This window comes from Nicotiana sylvestris, chromosome 12, assembly GCF_000393655.2.
Source record: "Nicotiana sylvestris chromosome 12, ASM39365v2, whole genome shotgun sequence".
NCBI lineage: Eukaryota > Viridiplantae > Streptophyta > Magnoliopsida > Solanales > Solanaceae > Nicotiana > Nicotiana sylvestris.
In genome coordinates this window covers 55,830,065-55,857,598 of record NC_091068.1, presented here as the reverse complement: position 1 = coordinate 55,857,598, position 27,534 = coordinate 55,830,065, and the positions used below count along the sequence as shown (strand labels likewise).

General features: G+C 37.4%; 1 long non-coding RNA gene across 1 annotated transcript; it reads left to right on the top strand.

Moving 5' to 3' along the window:
* The first annotated feature begins 18,734 nt into the window (after window positions 1–18,734).
* On the top strand, window positions 18,735–24,186 carry LOC138884137 (uncharacterized). The gene is made up of 2 exons (XR_011404272.1): window positions 18,735–19,183; window positions 23,769–24,186. It is a non-coding gene; the product is annotated as an uncharacterized lncRNA (long non-coding RNA).
* The last annotated feature ends 3,348 nt before the right edge of the window (window positions 24,187–27,534 follow it).

Genomic DNA, 27,534 nt, shown 5'->3' with positions numbered 1-27,534 from the left:
GTGTTGTTGCAATTTGAATTTGGATCGCTTATGGGAGGGGGCATGATTGTTACGAGGATGAATGTGAGATTTGCAGATTATTTGAATTACTACATGGTTTGTGTTGCACGAGCTTATGAAGGATTTAGTTTAATCTCACCATGGTATTATGGCAGTAGTAGAGTATGGACATTGTGAGTTTTGTGTGTTTTGACATATGGCTTTGAGCCAAGTAGGGGAGTCTGCTATTGATTAGTTGATCGCACAGTTATGTATTGTATTAGTTTCAATTTGAGGTATATTAGTGAATCAGTTGTGGCTTGCAGGGGTTGAGATCGAGGATGGCTCGAGTAAAGGAAATTTTAATAAAGGTTATGTTATGCTTTATGGGTGTATGAGAATCACGAAATGGCTTGAGTTGTTATTGGGGAAGGATATATGGTGCATAGAGCAGGAATTTATTTGGTTGCATTAAGGTGGGGTTACTTCCATAGGTGTTGCTATTCTAATGCGGCATAGGTCGTTTGGTTCATTTGATTAGTCTAATTGAAACTTGAGTAGAGTGGATGACTCCCGAGAATGGTTTTAAATGATTCAAGATTTACATGTAATAATTGGAGATCTTCAGGATGTGTATTTGGCTAGAAACGGCGGCTTGCATTGGAGGGTGTCGAGACTTGTGGCATCTTTATATCATTATAGGTTCTACATATCAGTATTAGGAAGGTGAAGGTAATGGCTTTAGATTCGTAGGAAGTCTCTTCAAGGTAAGTATTTGAAATGTGGTGCTTCTGGGGATATTTAAGAGAGTATTCAGCGGCTTATAAGCTTTAGACGGTGTGGTTTTACGCTTGGGTCTCGTGTGGTGAGTCTGGGCTGAGGATTGATGTATTATGGCAAGGAGAAGTATCAATTCGAAGGTAATTTAGAAGAAACTTAAATAAATAGGACATCTTGGTAGTAGGTCGGATCGGCATGGTAAGGGATATGATTAGTTCTTTGGGTACTTATGAGATAATGAGTTTCTACAGGTGTTTCGTGGCAATGCTCTTAGGTTTTGATGGCCTGCGTAGCTTGGTTAAGTTAGAGGAATTCAGTCCTGACGGTTTGGTTTTGTGCTAATGGTATTCGGAGAGCTCTTGATGGTTTATACCACGGTTGGAGGTGTACATTTTCTATTGGCGTGAGGAGCATGTGATGTATAGTGATTTTCTTCTAGATGGGATCAAATAGAAAGTTCTTGGCTAGTTGAGTACGTAGTTGTGTGTGCCTTGGAATGGATATGAAGTTCTCATGTTTCTCCTAGGATGGTATGGTACATGCGGTATGTTGTGTAGGATTGAGATTTGCACGTGTAAGATCACAGTTCAGTTCTGAAAGGAAGGTCATAAATTCTTAGGGGGCAGTTTCATATGATTAGGTAAATGATATTGCTCATTGGTATGGCTTGATAAGGGTATACATTTCAGAAAGGGTAATGTGATTGAGTTATGGATACTTCATTGGTATTGTGGCACTCTCTTATTTGATCGATTGCTGGAGTTCAGATTTTTGCCTTGTGGCACAGGAAAAAAAAATCAAGAGTATTCCTCATAGGATGACTGTATAATCGGAGAAGTGTGGATATTCAGGCGGTGGAGTTGAGACCAGAAATGGCAATTCGTATGTTCTAATGGATTTGGAGACTGAGAGTTTTTGTGAGTAGATGGTTTCGTGGTAGTGGACTATGAAAATGTAGCTAAGATTAGTCAGAGGGTAGTAAGTGTTATGATTCAGTCACTGTAGACTTTTGGAGGGTTATTTATTTGTTGTGGGTGACCAGATTTGATTTGGGGTTCATTGATAGGCCCAACATGGATGTGTGTTCTGCACCGGGTCAGATTTATTGACTCCGAATTGCTATTGTTGAGAGATGTGCCATTCAATTGTTGTTGAGCTTATTCGTGTTCTGGAGTGATCTATGAGTTACTCTTCTATGTTACGAGGAGTTGTGATTTGTTGGTTATATGTACATATGGTACGGTTCCCTTTGGGCTTTATAGCAGAATTTAAGTGAGACGGGTATTTGGGTGTTGCATGATTGGTTGCGCATTGGATATGTTCTCTCGGACTGGTATGACATTGCGTCATTTGCTCTTCGTGGTTATGGTGATTCACTGGTGGTATTAGATATCAAATGGCATGTGGTTGTTGACTTTGAGCCTGGTGGCTTGAGATGATTCATGTGGATCAGTGTTTGGAAAGTGTCGCGCATTGCAGCGAAGTTATGTGGAGGTATGATCCTTCGGGTTAGATTCGTATGTTCTGGTTCTATGGTGTATGAGGAAATCTTAGCATCGTATTGTGGGGGTACTGGTAAGCTTGCGGTACAGCTCTCTCATTTGATTCACACTCCATGATTTTGAGTACATTTGGACTATTGCTTTATTGGTGCATGGGTTGCACGGGTTGTGGATTGAGATTGTATCGATGTGCCATGTCACTAGAGTAGTCGTATGGGATGAGATGAGGTCATTGGGATCTCGAATAAATACTATCGGATTTGGTTTCAGCATGTTGGAAGGATAATATCGGGATTCAGCTTAGAAATTTACTATAGTCCTTGCCGAAGGAGAGGGAACTCCATGACTGGTTGATCTGAGGAATGGTTATGATTTTTATGTGTTTCTTTCATCATTGGCAGTATACGAAAGTGTTGGAATGAGGCTTTATTTGATAAGAGGTTTATTATAGGTATTCAGTTGTTTTGAGCAACTGTTGTGATTAGAAATTATCGCTACGAGTGTTTGAGTTATGTGGCATATCATGTAAGTACATCTAGGGTTACATATATGGTTTGTTCCAGCTTGTTCGGACATATTCAGAGTATAGATGTGAGGTTCTGATCTTATAGATAATTTCGAAAGTGGAAAATTTTGGTTCTAAGGTTAATGGGCTAGGTTGGATTGTGAAATTTTAGTTGTGTTGTGCTATCGGGCCTATATGGGATAGGGTGACGTGGTATCACCCAGGGTATGTGCATGGTAAGGGTATACAACGATTTGTTGGCTTTTGGAACAACTCTGGGTACGTTCAAGGACGAACGTCTGTTTAAGTAGGGGAGGATGTAACGACCCGACTGGTGGTTTTGAGCATTTGCATTTTGCTCGCCAGCTCTCGGGCATGACTATCCCTGTATGATGTATTACAACTTATGTAAATCGTCGGTTTTGGTTTTTAGGTTAATCGAAATAGATATGGAAGAGTGATTTTCAGCTTGAAGCTTTAAATTTGAAAGGTTTGATCAAGTTTTGATTTTTTAGTATTTGACCTCGTATTGGATTTCTGATGATTCCGTTAGCTCCGTTGGGTGATTTTGACTTAGGAGTGCGTCCGGATTATGATTTGGAGGTTCGTAGTACAATTTGGCTTGAAATGGCGAAAGTGGAAATTTTGAAAAGTTTGACCGGGAATGGACTTTTTGATATCGGGGTCGGATTCCAATTCCGGAAGTTGGAGCATATCCGTAATTTCAAATGTCACTTGTGTGAAAAATTTGAGGTCAATCGAACGTGATTTGATAGGTTTCGGCATCGATTGTGGAAGTTTAAAGTTTCAAAGTTCATTGATTTTGAATTGAGGTATGATTTGTGTTTTTAGCATTGTTTGATGTGATTTGAGGCCTTCACTAAGTCCGTGATATGTTTTGAGACTTGTTGGTATGTTCGGACAGGGTCCCAAGGGGCTCGGGTAAGTTTTGGGGTGGTTTCAAACCATTTCTAGTTGCTGGTTTTTGGCTTCAGGGGCGTATAGTGCGTTAGCATAGATCTGGCCGCGTTAGCATTGAGAAAATTTGGAAAAATGAAGTTGTGCTATGCGATTGTGTAGGTCTCCCCGCGATCGCATAGAGTAAAATCTCTGCTGCACTGACCCAACTTTGGAAGCTTATATCTCACAATCTATAAGGAATTTGAAAATGATCCAAAAATGAAAGTTGTAGTTATTGATGTCTAGCTTTCAGAAAGTTAAACCAATGGTAATTTGTAGTTTTGTACAAAAAGTTATGACCATTATACTAGAAGTTGTCCGGAAAAGTTGGAGAAGGCTGTTGGAAATATTTGTTCTGCGCGATCGCGGGAGAATGGCCGCGATCGCATAGGGTAAAAAAGGGTTTGAAATTTTTGTTCTTCACTATTGCACTAGTTTGTCTGCGATATCATAGGGTAAATGCCTGGGCGGATTATAAAGTACTCTATTTCGAGGGTTTTAGCCATTTTTGCATTTTTGGAGCTATGGAGTTCGGGAGAAGACGATTTTGGAGGGTATTTTCAGAGGATTGATTGGGATAAGTGTTCTTCACTCAAATTTGGTTAAATTCCATGATTAAGTCTTGATTTTTATCATTTAATTTGGGAATTTAGGGTGAAAATTGGGGAAAATGGAAGAAAATTTGGAGAGTTGATTTTGAGGATTTGGATGGCCATTTGATGTCGAATTTTGGTGAATTTGATATGGGCGGACTCGTGAGCGAATATGCTTTCTAGTTTTGTTAATTTATCGGATTTCGAGACGTGGGCCCGGGGTCGGGTTTGGCCAATTTTGATATTTTTGAGTTAATTCGATTATTTTTGCTTGTGCCTTGTTCCTTTAGCATTTATTGATGATATGATTCTGATTTTGGATAGATTCGGAATGATTTGAGGCCGGGTCAAGCGGCAAAGGCATCGCGGTGTAGATTTTCGTCTGGTTTGAGGTAAGTAAATTGTAAATCTTGTCTTGAGGGTATGAAACCCCGGATTTCACATCATTTCACTATATTGAGGTGACACACATGCTAGATGACGAGCGTGGGGGAGGGCACAGTTGGGGATTGTGACTTGGTCCGTCCCGTAGCGACTCTTAAGTTGCGTATTTAACTGAAAACTATTTGATACACTTGTGTTCTGGAAAATATTACTATGTTTTGGGTTGGATGCCATATTTGGGCCTCGTGCAAAGTTGTTTGGACCCTTAGGGGCTTTTCCTTATTATTTCCTCACTGCTTTGACTTAAGATCCGTACTCAGTCATGTTATGTTTTTTTATTGATTTCATAACTCAGTATTTATTATTCCTTTGATTCATAAAAATGATATTTTGGGTTGAGCACCCTGTTTTAATGACAGCCCGAGTAACTTATGAGGTTGATGACTGAGAGAGGACGAGGGCTTGATTGTGAGGTTGATGACTGAGAGAGGCCGAGGGCCTGATTGTGAGGTTGATGACTGGGAGAGGTCGAGGGCCTGGTTGTGAGGGTTATATAGTTATGGATTGTGCTGCACGCCGCAGCGATATATATATACACGCCGCAGCGATATATGGATCGGGCTGCACGCCGTAATGATATAGCGCTTGGGATGTAGGAGCCCCTCCAGAGTCTGCACACCCCCAATGAGAACAGTCAACTATATATATTTATGGATGGGGCTGAAGGCCACATCGGTTATTATAAGGTACCTATTGAGCGTGAGTGCTGAGTGTGAGCACTGATCGATGAGAGTTGAGTCTCGAATGACTGAGAGGTTTGCCCGAGGGGCTATATATATATATATATATATATATATATATATATATATATATATATATATATATATATAAATAAGTGATGTTTTGCCCGAGGGGCTTGTTTTTATGAAATTACTATTTTCACTCTTCTTTATACTGAGCTTCTGTTGAAAATGTCAAACAAATGCTTTTAAACAAATTTCATTGAAACTAGAGTTTTTACGAGATATTCAGAATTTAATCACTCATTTGGCTTTGTTATTTCCACTAAGATTTTTATGTTATGAGATGTATATGATTTATGTTTGCCCGAGGGGCTGTATACGAACTATGTTTTGCCCGAGGGCCGTTTATGATTTTCATCACTTTTACTATAAACTATATTGAACCTCTATTGAAACCGTTGGAAAGCATCTTCAAATGATTTTTACCAAAAGCTAGATTTTAAATGAGACGATTGACTCATATTCTGATTTGAAAGCTTGTTGTGCTTACTGAGTTTATCGTGATGTGGATTTATCGTTTCCTACTGCTCAGTCTTTATTTACTTTTATTACTTACTGAGTTGTCTTACTCACATTACTCCCTGCACCTTGTGTGCAGATCCAGGGATTTGCTGGACATGCTAGTGAGCGTTATTTTCATCTGTCGCGGATCTGCTGGAGATAGTAAGGTAGCTGCACGGTGATCACAACCCTACTTTTCTCCCTCTTGTCTTCCTATAGGTTGTTATTAGTTATTTTCCAGTCTGTATATGTCTTAGTGTCATCGGAAAGTCCTTTGTAGATTCTCATGACTAGTAACACCCCGACGTCGGGCTTTCCTTCTGCACTGTTGTTTGTTTTAAACACTATATAAAAGTTTATTGTTAAATAGATTTGATTTTATCCTAAGAATGGAAAATACTGATTGGTTTTAGGTTTGTGTCGGCTGACCTAGTTCCATGATAGGCGCCATCACGACCGGCTTGGTTTTGGGGTCGTGACAACAGCTCAACCACAACATGTACAAGAATCTCAATAATAACAAAATGAACGAGGAATAACTCAACAAGGGAAGGTATTCCTTAACCAAAAACTTCAACCACAAACGTGTCAATAGCTCTTAACAAATACAACTTCCATAACTCAACAATGAAGGTATTTCCATGAAATGACAACTTCAAATTCAAATACATAACATAAGCTCAACAATAAGAGAGATAGCATAAAATAATAACTACGACTAAATGCATGAGAATAACTCAACAATGGAAAGAATAGCATGTAACAACAATTACTAATAAATTCATATAAGAGTAACCTCGACAATGAAAACTAGAACATGTAATAACAACTTCAAGTAAAGCATGTAAGAATAAACTTGACAGCGAAATATAGAACAATTAATAGCAACTTCAATTAAATGCTTATAAGTAACTTAAGAGTCTAAACTGGTCAATTTTTACATATAAGCCCGTGTACATACTCATCACCTCATGTACACGTCTTCAACATAATTCAAATAGTACAATCAAACTCATTCCTAAAGGTATTTCCCCCACACAAAGTTAGGCAAGATACTTACCTCAAAGAAGCTAAATCAATACTCTAAGACTCCCTTCTCATGTGACACAACCTCCAGACGGCTCGAATCAAGCAAAAATAACTTAATATCATAAATAAAATCCATAGAAAATAATTTCAGATAACAAAGCTTTGATCTTTAATAAAAACTAAAAAGTCAACCCAAAAAGTCAATCTCGGTCCCGCACCTTGGAACTTGACAAAACTCACAAACTTTGAATATTCATTTTGATACGAGTTCAATCATACCAAAATCATTCAATTTCGACCTCAAATCGGCCTTCAAACCATCATTTATGCTTTAGAAAGTTTTTACCAAAATTTTCAATTTTTTCAATTCAAATTATTAATCAAACACTAAAATCGAGGTTGGAATTATGATGTAATAAAAAATCGGAGTAAAAAAATACATACCCCAATCCAAGTAGTAAAAATCCCCTCCAAAATCGCCCAAAATCGAGCTCCAAAACCTTGTGAGAAAAAGTAACTAAATTTCGAAAAATGAAAAAAGATGTGGCAGTTATCCTAGCTTGATTCAGGCCCAATATGTTTCCGAAACTTACGCTTGATAAGCCCAACATGATTTTTGTGAGATTACAACCAAGATAGCCTCTTGAATAACCTAATTTGGTCTTAAAATAAGGGAGATATGATGATTTGAAATTTTAAAAGAAATCTAAAATTTTCAATGGCATTTTGGTAATTATTTGCACAAGAAAAAAACCAGCAATAAGAAAATCTTCGTTTTAGCATCCAAAACTCATTCGGAACTTCCCGAACACAAACCATATATGCATTTCAATCATAAAACATGCTACAAACCTGCTCGCGCACATAACACACCAAAAAGAGTTCATCTTGATCCGATATTGACCATGATCAAACTTCAAATCCTTAAGTAGTTTCTTAACCAATGTTCCAAAATACACCCCAGACCCTTCGGACCCCATCCAATCATACCAACAAGTACAAATACATCATACAAACTTATCCAAAGCCTCAAAACACCTATGGGAACATCACAACAAAGAATCGGGGCTCAAACTGAATAGAATATCTCTTAAGTTGTGAAATCTTCATTCTTTCAAAAAAGTGTCTGAGTCATACTTAAACACTTTGGATTACTTTCAAACTTTTCATACAAGTTCAGTTCAACTATATAGACCTATCCAAAGTCTCGAAACACCAATTGGAGTCCAATAACATCAAAGTCAACTTTTGGTCAAACTTATGAACTCTTAAATTCTTCAAATTGCCAACTTTCGACAAATAGTGTCGAATTCTTCTAGAAACCTTTGAAACCAAATTTGAACATACGTACAAGTCTAAAATCATCATATAAACCTATCAAAATAATCAAAAACTCGATTCCAAGTCAGTTTACCCAAAAGTCAAATCTTGGTCAACTCTTCCAACTTAAAGCTTCTAAAACGAGAATAATTCTTCAAAATCAATCCTGGATCGCTCGAAAATCGAAACCAGCCATACACGCAAGTCATAATACATAATATGAAGCTACTCAAACCCTCAAACCACTGAATGGAACGCTAAAGCTCAAAACGACTGGTTGGATCGTTACATTCTCCCCACTTAAACATGCGTTCATCCTCGAACGTGCTAAGAGTTGATCTAAAGCCATCAAATCGCCATATAACCTCACCATACACATAACCATGGGTAATACCAAGCCACCCTAATCCATATAAGCTCGAAAACACCACCTAACATAGGATCCTTACTTCAACCTTACCTTAAAACCCATATCCCAACATCCATAACTCATTATATGACCTTATTCTTGCATATATGCACCGTATAACTCTGAACAAGTTGTATCAATCCACAACCATATCTCAAGACAAAATCACATGATATACCACATAACTTAAATACTCACAGCAATAACTTCCGGCTGTAATAGTTGCTCGATAATCAAGTCGATATAGGTAAAAAACCTCATATAAACTAAAACCTTGTTCTGAACCTTCGTAAACTACCAATGCTGAAAGAAACATAGAGAAACTCATAACCACCCATCAGATCAACAAGTCGTGGAGCTCTCTTACCCGATAAGAACCATAGCCAAAATCTATGACCAATAGAGACAATATTCTTCCAAACATACCTTAATCAAAAGGCCCAATAACCTCACCTCGTCTAGTACAAGCTACTCGATTGAACTGTCACACAAATCCTACTTAGAGCCACATACCATGCAATTCATGCACCAACGAACAATAACTCAGATATACCCAATAATGGAAAGAGAATGGAAATGAAGGAACCATCCCGCCAGCTCAACAAATACCACCACGAAGCGCAATGCTATCAATCCACCACATAAGGGAAAACATAACACACAAAATAAGCATAAAAGATCATATCCTAACATAATGTCGTTGCGATGCATGGTACAATTTGATACCGATCTACTTGGAGTACGTCGAGCCATGATACTTACAATCAATAACCATAAGCATATCAACAACAAACATACAAAGTGTGTGACCATAACCATGGAGATACAGATATCACTATATAACAGAAATATGAAGACCATAACCAAGGCACAATCAACCACTCAACACCACAAGAGCAATCTCACTCGAATTTTGCTATAGAGCCCAAACATAACCGCATCGTATGTGTCACGCCCCGACCATCGAGAAACGCGACTGGCGCTCAACCGAGGTAACCCAAGAGCAAGCATATATGATACCTTCTACCCAAACTCACCCATGAATAAAGGGATGATTTATTTCACTAATTTAGACAATGAGAAGGTTACATGAACAATCCAAATTTCACTACTGTTAGAACTTTATTCAAGATTTTCCCAAAATAATACATTACATATTCATAGTTTAGAAGGGGCAAAATGATACAAATACAACATTTCTAATTTGACTTCCCAAAACAAAGGTACCACCCATGCTATATCTACGGAGCCTCTAATAGATACAAAAGAATAGCATAATGATGCCGGCAGCAAAGCTCAGCTATACCTCAAAACAATATACATAGGGGACAGGAGATACAAGACCCCGAAATGCGATGGGGCTCACCAAGTCCACTAAGGTGAGGGTGTACTACTATTACCGATCAATGTTGCATGTTGTGGAACCACTTGTATCCATTAAAGATTCAGTGCTCCCGGCAAAAGGGACGTTAGTATATATGGAATAGTATGAATACCAAACACCCCCTTCAAAGATTGGAAATATAACATAAATGTGACGAATCATAGAAGCAATAAAAGAACCTAAATAGTCGTTAAAAACATAGCAAATTCATTTAAAGCTTTCAATAACATGTAGGAATTTCAAGTTAGGGATCTTCTCTAACAACCTCTACTAAAATCCCACAATCTCTACACAAAGCGGCCTGCCGCCTCACCCCAACATGAATGTGACAAATCATGGAAGCAATAAAAGAACCTAAGTAGTCGTTAAACCATAGAAAATTCATTTAAAGCTTTCAATAACATGTATGAATTTCAAGTTAGGGATCTTCTCTAACAACCTCTACTACAATTCCACAATCTTTACACAAAGCGGCCCTACCGCCTCACCCCAATGTGTGCGGGTGAAGATGTAATCACAATGCCACAATCTATACACAAAGAGGCCTTGCCACCTCTTCCCAAAGTGTGTGGGTGAAGGTATAATCACATTGCCACAATCTTTACACACATCGGCCATGTCGCCTTACCTCAATGTGTGTGGGTGGAGGTGTAATCACACTGCCACAATCTCTACATAAAGCATCCCTACCGCCTCGCCCCAATGTGTGCGGGTGGAGGTGTAATCACACTGCCATAATCTCTACACAAAGAGGCCCTACCGCCTCACCCCAATGTGTACGGGTGGAGGTGTAATCACAATACCACAATCTAGATTTTCAAAAAGGTAATAGTTGTAGAAAAGATTTCCTTCCAAATAAAACACTATGGAACCTTTGCCTTAACAAATTTAAGTTCATAAGATTTCATCATATGAGATATAAGAATTTGATCACATTGACTCCGTACAAAACTTTCTTCCTGAAAGGGCTATAACATAATTAAATCAAAATAGATAGTCTTTAACACATGAGGGTTTTGACATGTTATGCAATTGGGGATCAATTTAGTAGCTTGAATATCCACGTCAATGGTGTTTTGAAGTTCGAACTACCCGCGATGGAGTTTTGTAAGAGTATAGGGATTCCGATACTAGAAGAAGAGTTTAGCCTTCATATCTCGAAAGAGCTTTCCGTGGTGTAACAAAAATATCCCGACACTCCTAACGATTACAATATATACAAGAGGGGAGAATTTACAAGCATTATTAGAGGAATTTGTATGGCAAGAGCTGCTACAATGACAACCCAACCTTTCCTCAACCAATTCAACAACAAAACCATCCAAGATTGTCCAACAACTTTCCCATAATCCCTATTAGCTCATGCATGTGATATGTCTACTCTTGTCACCTATAACCAACCCAAAAATCCGAAATTGGAGAATTGGGGGAAGAAATTCTTACCTTTTAGAAACCCTAGCAAGTTCCTCTTGATGAAATTCCAAGGCTTGATCCAAGTTGAGTAGTGAAATCCTTGAGTCCTCCCCTTTCTCTCTCTAGAATAACTCTCTTCTCTCTCTAGAATATCATATAACCCCTAAAAAATAACCCCTATGTCTAGATAAAACAAGATGGGGTCGGGTTATGAAATTAGAAAAATGAGGCCCCGATGCAGATCTACGGTATGCGACCATTTAACACTTCTGCGGTTTACAAAATGGACCGCATAATGGCCTTCCGGAACTGGGCACTTCTGTGCAGGTATGTGACAGGTCTACGGTCCGCAAATCAATTCTACACCACAAAATACCTTAGCTTACCTCGGCACTACGAAACCCCGAGTTTTAGGTGATATTTTACGTGGCCTTATATTAGATCTTTTCTTGGGTCGTTACACTTGTTAGGTTAAACCCGGCCAGAAGCTTTGCTGCCAGAACTATGTTTCCAGTTAACTTTGCTTTTTCCAAAACTCTCAATTGAATGATATTGGCTGAACTACCTAGATCAACCAACACACGTAAATTTTGAAATCTAAAACTTTGAGTGATATTACTAGAGCATTGTTGTGTGGAAAAATAAGGCCATCAGCATCTTCTTCCATAAAGGTGATTTCATCATCTTCTGATGCTTCTCGATTCCTCTTGCCATGAGTAACCGATATCTTTGTCTTCTTCGCTGATGAAAATGTCACTCCATTTACTTCAACACCACCAAAGATCATGTTTATCGTTAGGCGAGGCAACCCTGCAGCCAATTTGGATAGTTATTCAACATCTCGAATCCTCCTATAATTGCTCTTGGCCTGATCACTTAGAAATTCTCTAAAGGTGACCATTTTTCATTAATGCTGCAACCTTTTCACGAAGGTGCCGACAATCCCCAGTCTTATGGCCATGCATTTCATGGAATTCACACTATAGGTTAGGATCCCTTTGACTAGGATCCGATCGAATTGGTTTCAGAAATCATGCCTCTTTAATGTTTCTCATAGCTGAAATCAGTTCTAAATCGGATAACCGAGGTATGTTGAATTCGGGGACCCTGATGGTTCCTTCTCTTATAAAACTCTGCTACTCCGACCACGATCCGCCCTTTTATCAGAAACAAACCTGTCCGCCAAACTGTTTACCCATAAAATGGTACAATTGAATTTATCACGTGATTTATAGATACATAAATTAATTTGATCCATGAATATCAAATAGCTAAGAACAGAAATAAATTAATTAAAATAACTTGAAGAAAATACAAGCATGACTATGGGCTCAACTTCTCTGGTAGCAACAATAAGAGCAATGTCAAGAACAAAAAAAAAGAAATCAGTTTAATAGAATAAGAGCAGATTTTGGCATTTTTGTGTACATATGATTTTCCTGCATTATAATGGATATAAATTGTCACACCCTAACCTAGGGGAGCGTGACCGACGCTCAACCGAGATACCCCGGTCTAACAAGCTTGCACAATGTTGTCTACCTAATTATCCCATGAATGAAGAGAAGATACATTTCATTAATTAGAAAGTAAGAGATCATATGAATAACACCAGTTCATTTCCATTAGTTACGTCATTAAGGAGTCTTCAAAATAGTGCATTACACATTCGTAGTCGAAGTGGATACATATGATACATTTACAATACTTTCAGTTTAACTTTCCCAAAACTAAATACAACCCATACTATGTATACGGAGCCTCTAACATAAACAAAATAGTTCTATAACAGTGCTGACAACAAAGCCCCAGCTATACCTCACAATACTATGTACAAGGGACAAGAGATACATGACCCCAAAATGAAGTGGAGCTCACTAAGTCAGCTGAGGAGAGGGTGTGCTACTATCACGGTTCAACACCACCTGCATCCATTAAAGATGCAGCGCCCCCCGGCAAAAGGGATATTAGTACATATGGAATAGTACTAGTATGTAAAACTAAACACCCTCTCAATAGAATGAGTAACAGTAAACAGAAAAGGAGACATGAAATCAATAAGAGACTCAAATAGTAACAAGGTGTCAAATTAGGGGAAAGATAAATTTCAAGAAAGTTAAATATTTTTAAGTTGGGAGATCTTTAGCACTGATACACCATCGTGTTTTTAGCATGGATTCATATCTCAGCCCGATCGGCTGAGCCGTATCACCCCGAGACATCCACTCACAATACCACCATATGTGTGGCATGGTGTCCGATCTCATCCCGATCGGCTAAGCCTCTTACCACAATATCATGTGGGTTGACATCACATCATATCTTGCTAGCAATAATCTCCTCCCATTTAAGGGGAGACATCTCAACACATTATTCTCATCTTATATAAGGGGAAACAACCTCAACACATTAACACGGGGACTTACCCCTCAATCACTCATACACCAATACATGTAGTTTTGGGGTTAGGTTATTTTGACCTACCCTTTCTCGGTGACTAAATGATACTCCCAAAGCATTTATTATTTAAAGTAATTTACCAGTCATTTCATAATCTTTTACATATCATTCATTTCATTGGCACCAATGGCCATAACACAATATCATTCTTGGCACGTTGGCCGTATTTCATATTTTATGCTCTCTCTTTCACTTCCAAAAATCATCATGCATCATCAATAACAAAGCATTACTATTCAAGACTTTAAGTCCACATGTGAGAAAATAAGAATGTTAAGCACATTGGGATTCCTTACACAATTTGGCATCATAGCTTTTATTTGAATCACAACTTGAAATTATAACATTTAGATATGCAACTCATACTTCAAACACATTTTCAAATGATAACATAATATAACAAGAACATTTGGAATACCTATTGAACATATATCTTTTGACACAAGGCTTATTCAGAATGAACGACTCGGGACTTACAAGGATATCATGAGGTTCGATTCTAAAAGAGAAGTTTAGCCAACATACCTCGCCTTGGGCTTCCTTAAATTACTACAATGTTCTAAAAAACTTATCCACTTCAATCTATTTAGAAATATAGCAAAATTGAACATAATTTAGGAAGGAGTTCATGGTTCCAGCTCATTTGAGCATTTTATCAAATACTAGGTGGGCATTAAGTTCTCTAGCTTCTCCTATGGTGGATTTCCCTCACTCCACAACCCAAGGTTTACCCATTTGGGCTCAACTACTTTTCCACACTCATGATTGTACATGCATGCATAGATACACTCCCATACCCAATAATTGATTACTATTACCTATTTTTTACTTAAATTTCAAAATGGAGAGTTAGGGTGTAGAATCTTACCTCTAGGATGAAGACCTAGTGAGTTTTCTTGTGAATTCTTCAAGCCTCGAGCAAGAATTGATGAACAATTAGTTTAGGAACCCCTTATTACTCTAGAACATTTTCCCACTCTCAAAATATAAGATTTTTACCTTACAAACGATCTTCAGCTACTATATATCGAAATAGGGCCGGGTTAAAAAAAATTAGAAAAATAAAGCCCCGATATAGATCTGTGGTCGCATATGCAACCGTATAATGATTCTGCAGTCCGCAAAATGGACCGCATAGTGACCCTCCGGAATTGGGCATTTCTGCTTTACTCTGCGATAGGTCTGCGGTTCGCAGACCAATTCTACGGTCGCATAATCTGCCGCAGAACTCCCCTACAAAATTTTTTTATGCTGGATCTGCAAAGGATTGTGCGGCCCGCGAAACGATTATGCGACTGCATAATGGTCCTAAAATTAGCTCAAGTTTTTACTTCACTCTGCAGCGGATCTGTAGTCCGTAGAATAATTCTGCGTTCGCAGAAAATGCCTTGCTTTGCCAAAAATTTACTTCAACTCCCCACGCGCTATTCAACCCAAAAGGCCCCTACCGCTACAACCATCAACACCTAAATCTAACTTGGCATCATGAAAACCTCAGGTTTTTAGGTGAAATTATTACGGGACCTTACACAAATTCTCCTATTTATAGATCTATTCAGAGAGACAAGATCCCAAAATCAAGCTTTTTTTTAATATGAATAAAACCTCTTTTGATGATTGTATAATGGTTTAACATTAATATAGAGATTCTTTGTAGTGGCTACTCATTGAATGTTGTCTTTTCCACCCGATGTCTTACTTTCACATCTTTGCTCTCGATTCTAATGCCTTCAGAACTTATTCAGCACCGGTCACATGTTCGTAACCAATGCCAACTATTTGCTGACACATATCTTACCCGTCTTTACTTTCACGTGTCAACTCGTCAAGCATCCACCTGTCATTTATCAATTTTACCCCATACAGATAGTCCTCATACTTTTCGGTGACAAAACTTTATGTTACCGGAAAGTAGATAAGACACATTTTCTTGGCTGAAAAGTTCCTGAATGACTTCTGACACTTGAAAGGACGCATGTCTCCTTGTATTTAATGATCCAAACACGTGTTATCTCGTGATTCGGCAAATATTTTTGCCAGTTTTCAAGGTAGTGATGACCATGAATCCTTCTACCTATAAACCTCTCCACTACTTATCGCTTTTTACTTTCACTTTTACAAACTCTTCTTTTTCGAATTCCCTCAAAGCACTTATGCAAACTCCTTTTTTCCAGTAAAGTTTCCTTGCTAAGATTTCCTATCACCATGTTTTCTACTACCGTTGTCCTTGAAAACTCTGGCCTTCACATTGGTGGTGGTCCTTCTAAAACGAACAAAACTAAGGAAGTTAATGCGGAAGCGGAACCCCCTACCGTCAACACAATCATACCCTCTCAACTCAACTCCCAGTTGGACCTTCAAATTCAAAAGGAAACTATCAATCTAGTAAATGAAAGAAAGTGGCCTATCCACAGATATCCTTCTTCCATTTGCCCATCAGCTCTTTCATAAGGTTGAAAATGACTCCTAGAAGACCTCAGGTCTGCATCGAAATCAATTTTGAGTTTTCCCTAATTCAAATCGTGATTGCGACCCTTGGTTGACACCGGAGAGCTTTGTTTATCACCTTCTATTCTAATTTTTGATGCGTAACGATTATGGACATCTGCCCATGTGGTTGCTTGAAATTACAACAGGCTTTCTTTCAATTTCCTGAAGGCATCATAATCAGTTTGAGACCTATGGTGAACGCTTCAGCTTCCCACTCATTCAGTATTGTCGGCTATAATATCCTTTCCTTTTGAAATCAGATTACGAACTCCCACAATTGTTCTGACTCTCCTTGAGCGATTCTGAATATGTATACTTTCCTAGCTTGGACTTTCCTTACCCCAACATGAGCTTTGATGAAAGAATCTACAAGTATTTCAAAATAGTCAATTGATTTCTCTTGTAAAGAGAATACCATGTTAAAGGACCCTTCGTTAGGGGTTCACCAAATTTCTTCAACAAGACAAATTCGATCTCATGTGGGGCCAAGTCATTTCCCTTTACACCAGTAGTGTAAGTTGTGATATGCTCTTGTGGATCCGAAATCCTATTATATTTTGGAATATTGGACATCTTGAATCTTTTTAGGATTAGTTCCAGGGCTGCACTTGATTTGAACGGCAACTGTGTATACTTCTTTGAATCCGGGCCCTTCAACACCAATGGTGCTCCCGGGATCAGATCCATCTGAGCATAGAATAATTTAGCATTTTGGTCCATTCATTTATTCATTTCCCTCGTGAATCTTATGAAATAAGTTTTGAAAGGATAAATAATGTTGTTGTCGTTCCCGGATCTACTACCTGCACCACCTGCCTCATTTTTATTAAAATCGAACTCCTTTCTTGAAGCGATATTACCGGTTCTTTGCACTGTTTGATTTGCGGGAATATTGGGAGGAACTCGAATTCCTCTATTGGAGTTCTTGGAAGCAACCGAAAGCGTATGCTTCAACTCCGTCATTACTCGGTTTTTGTCTTGAGAAATGATTCATAATTATTTTTTGTTGCTTCCTCAAAATTTTTACCTTTTCAACAACACATTTGTCATCCATATCATCAGGAGTTAGACTTCCCACATGCCGATGATTTTGTTCTTCGCGAACCGGAGTTGTTTCATCTCTTTCTTTGCGAGTCTCACTAGTTGAATCATAACGCTGGAACACATCATTTCGCTCGTTGTTTGTTCCAACGTTGTAAGAATTGTTCATATCGTTAGATGCCATATCTGAATTTTCTTTTACTAAAGAAAAGTGTCAAACTGCATTAGTAACAGATGAATGGATCAAAGTAATAACACTAGTGTCTATGCCCCACGGTGGACACCAAAATATTTACTCGTAAAATAGTACAGATAAATTTGTAACGTGATTTATAGATACGTAAATTAATTTAATCCAAACTATAAAATATCTAAGAACAAAAATAAATTGGTTAAAATAACTTGGAGAAAATTCAAGCCTGATTATGGACTCAGCTTCTCCGGTAGCAAGAGTAAGAGCAATGTCAAGGACAAAAAAAAAAGAAAGCAGTTCAATAGAATAATAGTAGATTTTTGCTTTTTTGTGTACAAATGATTTTCCTATCCTATAATGAATACAAATTCTCTTATTTATAGCTCTATTCGGGGGAAAGATCTCCAAATCAAGCTCTTCTTTAATATGAATAAAATCCCTCTTGGTGGTTGTATAACGGTTGAACACTAACACATAGATTCTTTATAACGGCTACTCATTGAATGATGTCTTTTCTACCCGTTGTCTTCCTTTCAAATCTTCGCTCTCGGTTCCAATTCCTTGGGAACTTATTCAACACCAGTCACATGTTCATAATCGGTGCCAACTATTTGTTGACTCATATCTTACTTGTTTTTACTTTCATGTGTCAACTCATCGAGCATCAATCTATCGTTTATCCATTTTACTCCATACAATACCCGTTTTCTTAAACTTCTTGTACAACTATATATATTCTAAGTCGAAATTAATGGGTGCTCAAACACCCAAAATTTACATGTAGATTCGCTCCTGCTTTAAATATTAAATATACAATACAAAAGCTATACTAGACACACAAAAAAAATGAAAAATAGCAAAATTTACACCGAACTTTAAAACATATCTAAAATACTAGAAAGTACAAAATTTGTACCTCTAAATGTGAGTTCAACGCTAGTTTTCTTCTTCTTTCTTTCCACAGTTTTCATCAAATCTAACAGAAAATTATTAAATAATGTGTCAAATTTTGGCAAATTGAGGAGACAAAAGGTACTCAATACATACATACTTAGGAGACTACTTTAAACCTACTCTCAAACTTGTGGCACTGTTTACTCAATACATACATACTTAGGAGACTACTTTAAACCTACTCTCAAACTTGTGGCACTGTTTTTGCCTTTGTATGTTGAATGTGTGTGATCACATTGGATCAATTCGAGTGGGCTTAGGTTATATGTGGCCCATTCAATCTTCGTAAACGGGCTTAAAGAAATATCAATCGATTGGCAGAGAGAAAGGGTGAGAATGGCGTCGGCATGGGGCGCATTCTGGGGAACAAGGGTCCTGGAAATTTTGAAGAAACACGATTCCGGCGGCCTTCTGTGGAAGAGAATTAAGCTCACTTCTACTCGTAAAGCTAACGCCAAAAAGCGTCTTCGCCGTGTTTGGCAGGTTCTTCTTCTTCTTCTTCTTCTTTCCCCAAACTCTTCCTTTCTTTTATAACCAAGTTTAGGGCTCATCTGTTTTATTTCCATTTATGACATTCTGGGCTACCTTCAAATGTTGTAGTTTAGTTGTTGAGGTGATTTACTTTTGAGTTGATAGCGTACTACACGTCTCAAGTGTCTGGAGAAGGTGTGCCATGGTTGAGTTGATCAAATGAGAAACCAATAAATGTCTATTCAGAGGAGTTTTCTTTTTAAAGTCCTTTTTATCAATAAATTTGGTTAACTTATTGTTCCTAATTTCCAGTTTAAGATCAATGCTTCTGGGTTTGGCTTCTCTGAAGGTTTTACCTGCATATTACATCGTCCAAAATTGTTTCTTTTGTCCTCCTAACCATCAGACTAATACCATGGAAGAAAATACTGTAGGATCGAAAGGTCTCCCAGAAAATCTGTAGCTACCTCAGCTTATTGCAAGGCTTTTGTTCAACTGGCGTATATAGCTGGTACTAAGACACCCTATCTTAACAGTGTCAGTAGGCCATTAGTTGCTGAATCTTTGCTGTGGTAAGTTGTGATGGATTATAACTTCTCTCAGTCCTTGCCTGTACTTTATCTTGAAAGAACCGCACTTTATCTTATATGGTGATTTGCAGTTCTGGCCGTTGTTGCTTGGTAACATTTATTTGCGGGCTTTTATTTGTATCTTCTGTGATGTTTCATGATCTTTTCTTGAACTCGAGTAGGAGGTTTCTAAAATGTTTGAAGTGGAGATCAATTAGACAGTTTAGTTGCTAAGCTTCTGAGTGGATTGAGAAGCCTTTTTCTTATTTTGATAATCAAGAAATTCTCGAGGGTCAGCTGCACATGGTTCAAAACTTGGTGGATAATGGGTCTACCCCTTCTTTTTTTAAATAATCAAGAAATCCTTGAGGGTGAGTGGCGCACCTGCTCCTCTACCCTTTTCTGTTTAATTCCAGGCTTTTTTTCTTTAGAGGGCGCCCTAAGAAGTATTGGGGTGAGGTGATTAGGCAGGACATGAAGCGACTTCAGATCTTCGAGGACATGACTCTTGATAGGAAGGTGTGGAGGTTGAGTATTAGGGTTGAAGGTTAGGTGGCAGCCGAGTGTTTTTCTACTTTATATCGGGGGTGGGGCTAGTCTAATAGTGTTTTGTCTTGGACTGCTAGTGGCTTATGTTGTGTTCACACTATTTTTCTGTTTTCATAGTACTGTGTAATTAGTACCGGTTTTTGTTATTGCCTTTTCACCTATTTTCTGTCTCTTACGATATTGATATTATCTCTCTGGTTACTGCTGCTGGTACGGATCTATTGTCTCTGTTCGTCTTTTTGAGCCGAGGGTCTCCCGGAAACGGTCTCTCTACTCCTCCGGGTAGGGGTAAGGTCTGCGTACGCTCTACCCTCCCTAGACTCCACTTGTGGGATTTTACTGGGTGGTTGTTGTTGTTGTAAGGTTCGAGCCTTTGATGTGCGCCTAACCCACACACCCACAAGTTGCGCTCTCACCACTACATCAATGCCCTGGGGGCGGGTCTGCCCCTCTACTGCAACATGTGTTAGATAGCAAGCTCTTTTGTTCGCGGAAAGTTCAAACTCGTAACATGTGTCTAACTCATACATTACGTGTTGCACTCTTCCATTGAACCAAAGACCTAGGGGCTTAGTGGATGGAGACACTTATGAATCTTCCGATGCTAATGTGCATACCAACAAGGCTGAAGTAGTCTGTAAGTTGGCAGTGTTTCCCCATCTAAGAGTAGCCTAGAGAGTAATGATATTGGATGAAAACGGGGTAAAATCAGTTTAATAGAGTAAATTTTGGTTTCTTTTCAACTGAATTGGGATTGAGGTGTTATATGGGACAGAGGAAACCTAGTCAGTGTAGTTGTAGATACTTATAGTTGCATCTGAATATAAAACTTAAATTGGTATAAGAACTTATTTAACATGATTTTTACTTTATACTTTCACTTAAAAGGAGCTTTTTTCAATTCATTTGCCCATATAATTTTTTTGTATTTACCTCTACTTCTCTTACATTACACACCCACACACACTTATATGCATGTGTATATTTTCTAAATAGGTGGTTTCTCCACTAAAACTTGCACTTTAATTTCGCTTTGCGGATAAAGCCCACATTGCCCACATTGATGCTTTGGACTTCGTCTTTGATGACACCATTTTAAAATGGTATGATTAAAAGAAAATATGTATACCATTTAATTATGTTTTAAATCATTAAATTCTTGTCAATAGCATAATCCTGCTTACATGGATAGATGATTTTGTTGTAAGATTCCATGCACCAAATAGAAAAGAAAAAGGGCTGAATGCAGTGAACAAATATATGTTTCTTTTTACCAAACTTTCTAGAATAACCTTTCTAAGCATGAAATTTAGTTCTCCCTCCGTTTCAATCCATGTGTCGTACTTTCCTTATTAGTCTGTTTCAAAAAGAATGCCACCTTTTAATATTTAGTAAGTTCTTAATTCAAAGTTCTCATTTTACCCTTGGTGACACTTCCTTATGAGAATTGCATAAAATCACAAGATTCAAAGAAATTTTTTGAGATGTTATTCACACCTTTAGTTTAACAGTAGAGTTTTTAATAGTAAACATCTTTAAAGTATACCCTAAAATTCAAGTGCGTCCTTAGAGTATTCCAATTAACAGGAAACATCCCCATTGTATCTAAAAATAAACAGGCTTGGTCCAAAGTTAACTTAGTTAAAAAACTAACAGTTGAAGCCTAAGCACATGCTACGCATGTGACACATTCTTAGAAACCAGAATAGGCAGTGGCTCCCCATATGCTGCTTTTCCCCCATCCACAGCTCTTTGTTGAGGATAAAATTGGGAAAACATTAGCTCTTGTTCTTCTTCTTCGTCTTCTTCTTCTTTGTCCACTTTGACTTCGACTTACATGTCTTATCTTCTTTGGATCCGTGCTCTGGTTCTCCATACACGAATGTGTAGATCTTGGCATTGCTATCTCTGCATTTGTTTGCATCAGAAGCTCAAAATAGATATAAATGATGAAGCAACTTTACATTGGAGTAGCAAACAACAGTATACAAATAATACTCAAAGTTCAGAAAAATCTGAAATACCATAATTGGGCGTTTTAGATTATCACTCAAACTTTGAGCCCATGTCATTGATATTTGTTTCCTCTAAGTATTTCAATCAGAAGCTTTTACTGTAGAAGCACTTTTTTTCTTGTACTATTTTGTTCTAAAGATGCAAGACGTTTCTTCTTTTCCTCTCATGGAAGATATAGTTTAATGAAGGAGGGGAAAGGCTGCAGCCTTTTTCTATTTTCCTGGAGTGGGTGATGTGCACAACTTGTGTTTTGGCTACAACTGGATAGTTTTTTAACGGAGAGTTTATTTTGGACTAAACCTTCTCATTTTTAAACACATTAGGGATGTTTTGTGCTAAAAGGTATACATTAAGGATGCACTAAAACTTTGGTGTATACTTTAGGGATGTTTTCTGGTAAAAACCCTTTATGACTACAACATTCAAAAGACTTCTTTACCTTCTTAAACTTCGGGCTGAGTCAAACTAAGACACATAGAGAATTTTTTTTTTTTTTTTTTGTCTGTGTTTGATGGAGTTTGAAGATCACAAGGTATGCTCAACATGGTCGGAGTAATTGAAAATCTTCTCTTGATATACCTGAACAAGGCACTGGAACTGAAATGCTTTGTATCAACCAATCAGCTTGGCAATATCTGAATTGAATTATGCAACGTGAATCAGGAAGATACAATGGTAAACTGGTGCTCAAAGCTACTATTATTTTGAGTAGTTTCCACTGCATGCCTCTTGATTCATGAAGTTTTCTGTAGTTACCTTTGAGGTCCCTCAAACTATATCATTAACTGTTTTCTAAGTAAGTGATATGTCAGTCAATTAATAAGAAAATGCTTGAGTTGTCATAACAAGTCTACTAGTGAAATAATCCCTTTCAACTAAAAATCACTGACTTAAATGAGTTTGCCTGAATGTTAAATTACCGTTTTTGATTACCCTAAAACCTGGTCAGTACCATTTTCTCGTCCTTAAATAGAGATTATTAGATTCTATCTAGATCCTGCATTTCATTGTTTTTCCAATGACCATTGACTGCCTTTAGGAACATTTATATTATTTGAAACAATAGATGTGAAATCCACTTTGTCAGCATAACGTTACACCGTGATGGGCCTGAGAAAAGTGAATTGCTGATCAACATATGGTCTAGTCAGCCTATGAATATCAGATCTCTCTGAAGTATAAGCTTTGTTCTTTCTCTTAAGCTTGATCTGATGGCATTCATTTTATCTCAATCCAAAGAGAGGGGTCTTACCAGCCTCTAAAGACCTATGATATTTGATGGTAGGTTTTGATCCTCCTACCCTGCTATCAAAAGTCTGATCTAATTTGATTGGAAAATCATCTATTTAGAACACGAAAGAAGTCGTATGTCTTTAAATGAGATTTTGGAGTAATTCAGTTCCTTTTTCTTCTTCTGTAAGATGTCAGGTAGACAAGGAGTCTGATATATATTTTTCTTACAGAATGAAGCTGTCCTGAGGGCATGTTCAGAAGCAGCTCCCTCAGAAATCACACAAGTAGATGCTGGAGAATTAAGTAAGATGCAGTTAAAGAGCAGCCATAGTAACTGATAAATGAGTTCCAATAAGAAGCAGAAAAACGGAATATGGCCTACAGACCTGCTTGAAAAGGTCCTTTTATACATGCTCAACTACATTAATGGACCTATCAAGATTTTGCTCAGCGGTGTTATTTCAATATGTCCGATCCCTTTTAAGTTATTTGTATTTGTCAATTTTTGTAGATCCTAAGCGATGCTAGGTACTTAAATTCAATCTCACACTCTGGTGATCAAATATACTTTTCTTAGCTTAGTTGTATTGCAAATGTTTGTTTCAGTGACAATTTAATTGTTCAACAGATCCACTAAGATCATGTGTCTATCTATGTTTTATCTGGAGCTAGTTGTGTGATAATTGGATGTATAGCTTGTAAGTTCTAACATTTCGGCTGATCGTTATTGTAGAGTATTAGTTTTGGCCCTCTGCTATATCAAAGGGTGGGTCCTTTTGAAATGGATGTTGAATTTTGGGGGTATAATATAAGCAGTAAAAAAGTGTATGATGTGTCATACACTCTTCAATAATGTGGTCCATCTCCATATTGGAGCAAACCAACTTGGAAAAATGAAACCACTGAAATGAGGAAATTCAATCTTACTTAGCCTTTCTGAAACCATAGAGACTGATTTGACAGCTAGCTAGGAATTTAGAATAGAGCTTCATATTTCCCTTTAATGTAACGTCACATTAAATCTTAATGTATCCATCTTTTAGCCCATTCTCTGTCGTCGTAGTTGGTTTTTGCTACTTTTAACATGATCTCTCTTTGAGTGAGGCCCATGCTTCCTCTGTGGAGTCTTGCATTCTCACACGCAACTGTCTTACGCTATTGCACAGACAGCAACGTCTTCATATATGTTTCGTTTGAGATTGTCTTTGCCTTGTGTGTTGCATTTCTGGATATCGTCATTGCGTAACAGGTTACTTCTTCTACCCCACATGGAAAAAGTTAGTCTTATAGATCAGCAATCTGATTGATTCCAGTCTTGAGGAAACCTCTTAGATAGATAGGGTTAGGCGAAGGAACTGAAACAGTCTCACCTCAGGAAAACTGATCCTCAGCCTCCAAATGCATGTGATTTGAAACTATCCCCTAAAAGCGAAAAAATTAAAAATTTCGGTACTAATATCTTTTCAGTTGTGCACAAGCTGTAAATATTTACACCTTTTGAATGGTCGAATGTAATTATATTCACTTCCTTCAGCATAAGTGTTTAGTGCTTATTGGGGTAAAGTTTGACGTTAAACGAAGGAAAGAATCCAAGATTAATATATGGGATAGGATGGGGTGAAATTCAAAAGTAGTCATATTTATAAGTGGTCATTGAAAAATAGCCATAATTTTAAAAGTAATAGAAATTTAGCTACTTTTCATGTAAAGATAAATCTGAACGAAAACACTGCTCAAAATGCGAAAAATATTCCAGCATAATATATTGAAGTTCTAGCATAATATACTGGAGTTCCAACATAATATACTGGAGTTCCAATATAATATACTGGTCCAACATATTATGCTGGAAGTTCATACTCCAATCTCCAGTATATTATGCTGGAACTTTCCGTGTGTTGGAGTTCCAGCATAATATGCTGGAAGTTCATACACAGACAGGGGCGGCCCAACATGTTTTGTGGCCTAAAGTCAAACTTTATGAGGGGCCTTAACTTTTTTTTTTTAAAAAAAATTATTTATTTATTTGAAGTCGATTTTTCTAGCGTTATTAGATACGAAGTTATTAGTACTTTTCTTATAATCTTTAGCTCCTAATAAGTCTTTCTTAATTGACAATATAGCTAATCAATTTAATCTTTATTGAGACATTGTTGATCTTAGGTGAGATTTTATCACTTTTAATTTTTGAAAATTTCTTTCCGCTGAAGCGACGGAAATAAGAGTTATTAACATTATTTCATAAGTAATATAGGCATTGGAAAAAGAATGAAACTTTTTTATTTGACCGAGTGTATTAATTAAACTGTTATCTTCTAATTGTACTATATTTCTTAATATTTTTAATTCCGAAAATAAATCTAAACCATCAATATCGAATTGATTATTATGCTTTAAGAACATTCAAGATTAAGGCAATATTTTTTCAAATTCCATCATCTAGTGATCTTAATTTTACCGCTAAATAGAAAACAAAAAATATTTTCATATGCTTCGAATTGTTCAAATCTATTTTGAAGTGAAAAAATAGCATTGTCTACTATGTATAAAGTAATCAACTCCAAATGACTCTTCAAAAGATTCTGAGATTTTATTATCAACATTCTCATCAAATTGTTACTTTCTATATATCATACTTTTCCTACGAAATTCGGGTTCGATATTCCTTTCAAGTGCAATTATCTTGGCAGAAATCATATCAATTGCAAATCTTTCTCTTTTTTTTGAGTTAAAGTTATATTCTATTGATTACTCAAAATTATGTACCATTGAGTTCGAGGAGCAGCTTTGACATGCTGCTCCCACTATACTTCACAATATGCTACTAATAATTTTGTGTCTATCTATCCTACACTATTTTCAATACACACACTTGTTTAAAACCAACTACAGTAAGGATTTCTACTACTAAATCATCTATGAAATCCAATCCAGCTGCTGCAATGCTTCTTTCCACTTGACTATGTTCTTTCCTCTAATATGTATGTGTAATACTATCTCTCTATAGATTTGGATATCATCAAACTTAACTTGGTCAAATCTGATTATGTTCCTCTCCCTCTAAATCAGTGCAACAGTCATGGGGCACACACAACTAGTAATATCATTTGTTCCTCTTCTGCTCTTGGCTTTTTTGCATGCCCATTCCAACTCTGTTTCCCAATCTCAAATGCTCCTCTTATATCCTAGCCATGAACATAGTTTGGACCACAATTGCTTTGTAATAGTGCATTCAAAGAACAAGTGGCCACATGATTCCAAACTATGTCACAGAATGCATAGGCTGCAGGGACTTGGATACCAATCTTCAACAGTCTTTCCACTGTAGCTAGCCTCTGTTGTGCTGCAAGCCATAGGGTGAACCTATGTCTTGGATGAATATTTGTGTGCAACATCAAACTTTTCCATTCAGCTCTAGGGTATAATAGTATCGATTTCAAGTACATCTGCTTAATCTGGAACTTTGTATTAGTACACATTGTCTGTAGTCTGCTATGAATGTTTCCTTGGAGTTGTTGATGCTCCATAATCAAACTTTTGCTTTCTAGTATCTTCCTCACCACCCAAGATGCAACCTTTGGTATGGCCATTGTTTCCAGGTTCTTGTTCTTTATATAGAAACTATGCACCCACATTATCCATAAGCAGTCCTTCTTCCTTGTTATATCCCACATATGTTTTATAATTGCTACTTTATTTCACAGTTTTATGTCTAATATATTGAGTCATCCAGCATCTGTTGGCCTGCACACCTTTTTCTAAGCCACCATCGCTTTCTTTGAAATAGTAGCAGTACCAGTCCATAGGAAAGTTCTACATATTGCCTCAATTGCTTTCATCACCTTCTTTGGAAGAACAAAAATCTGTGCCCAACAGGTTTAAATGACAAAGATAACAGCCTTAATCAATTGACATCTGCCAGCATAATATAGAAGTTTTGCTGACCAGCATGTGACCCTTGCAGTTAACTTTTCAATAAGAGGTAAGTATTGATGG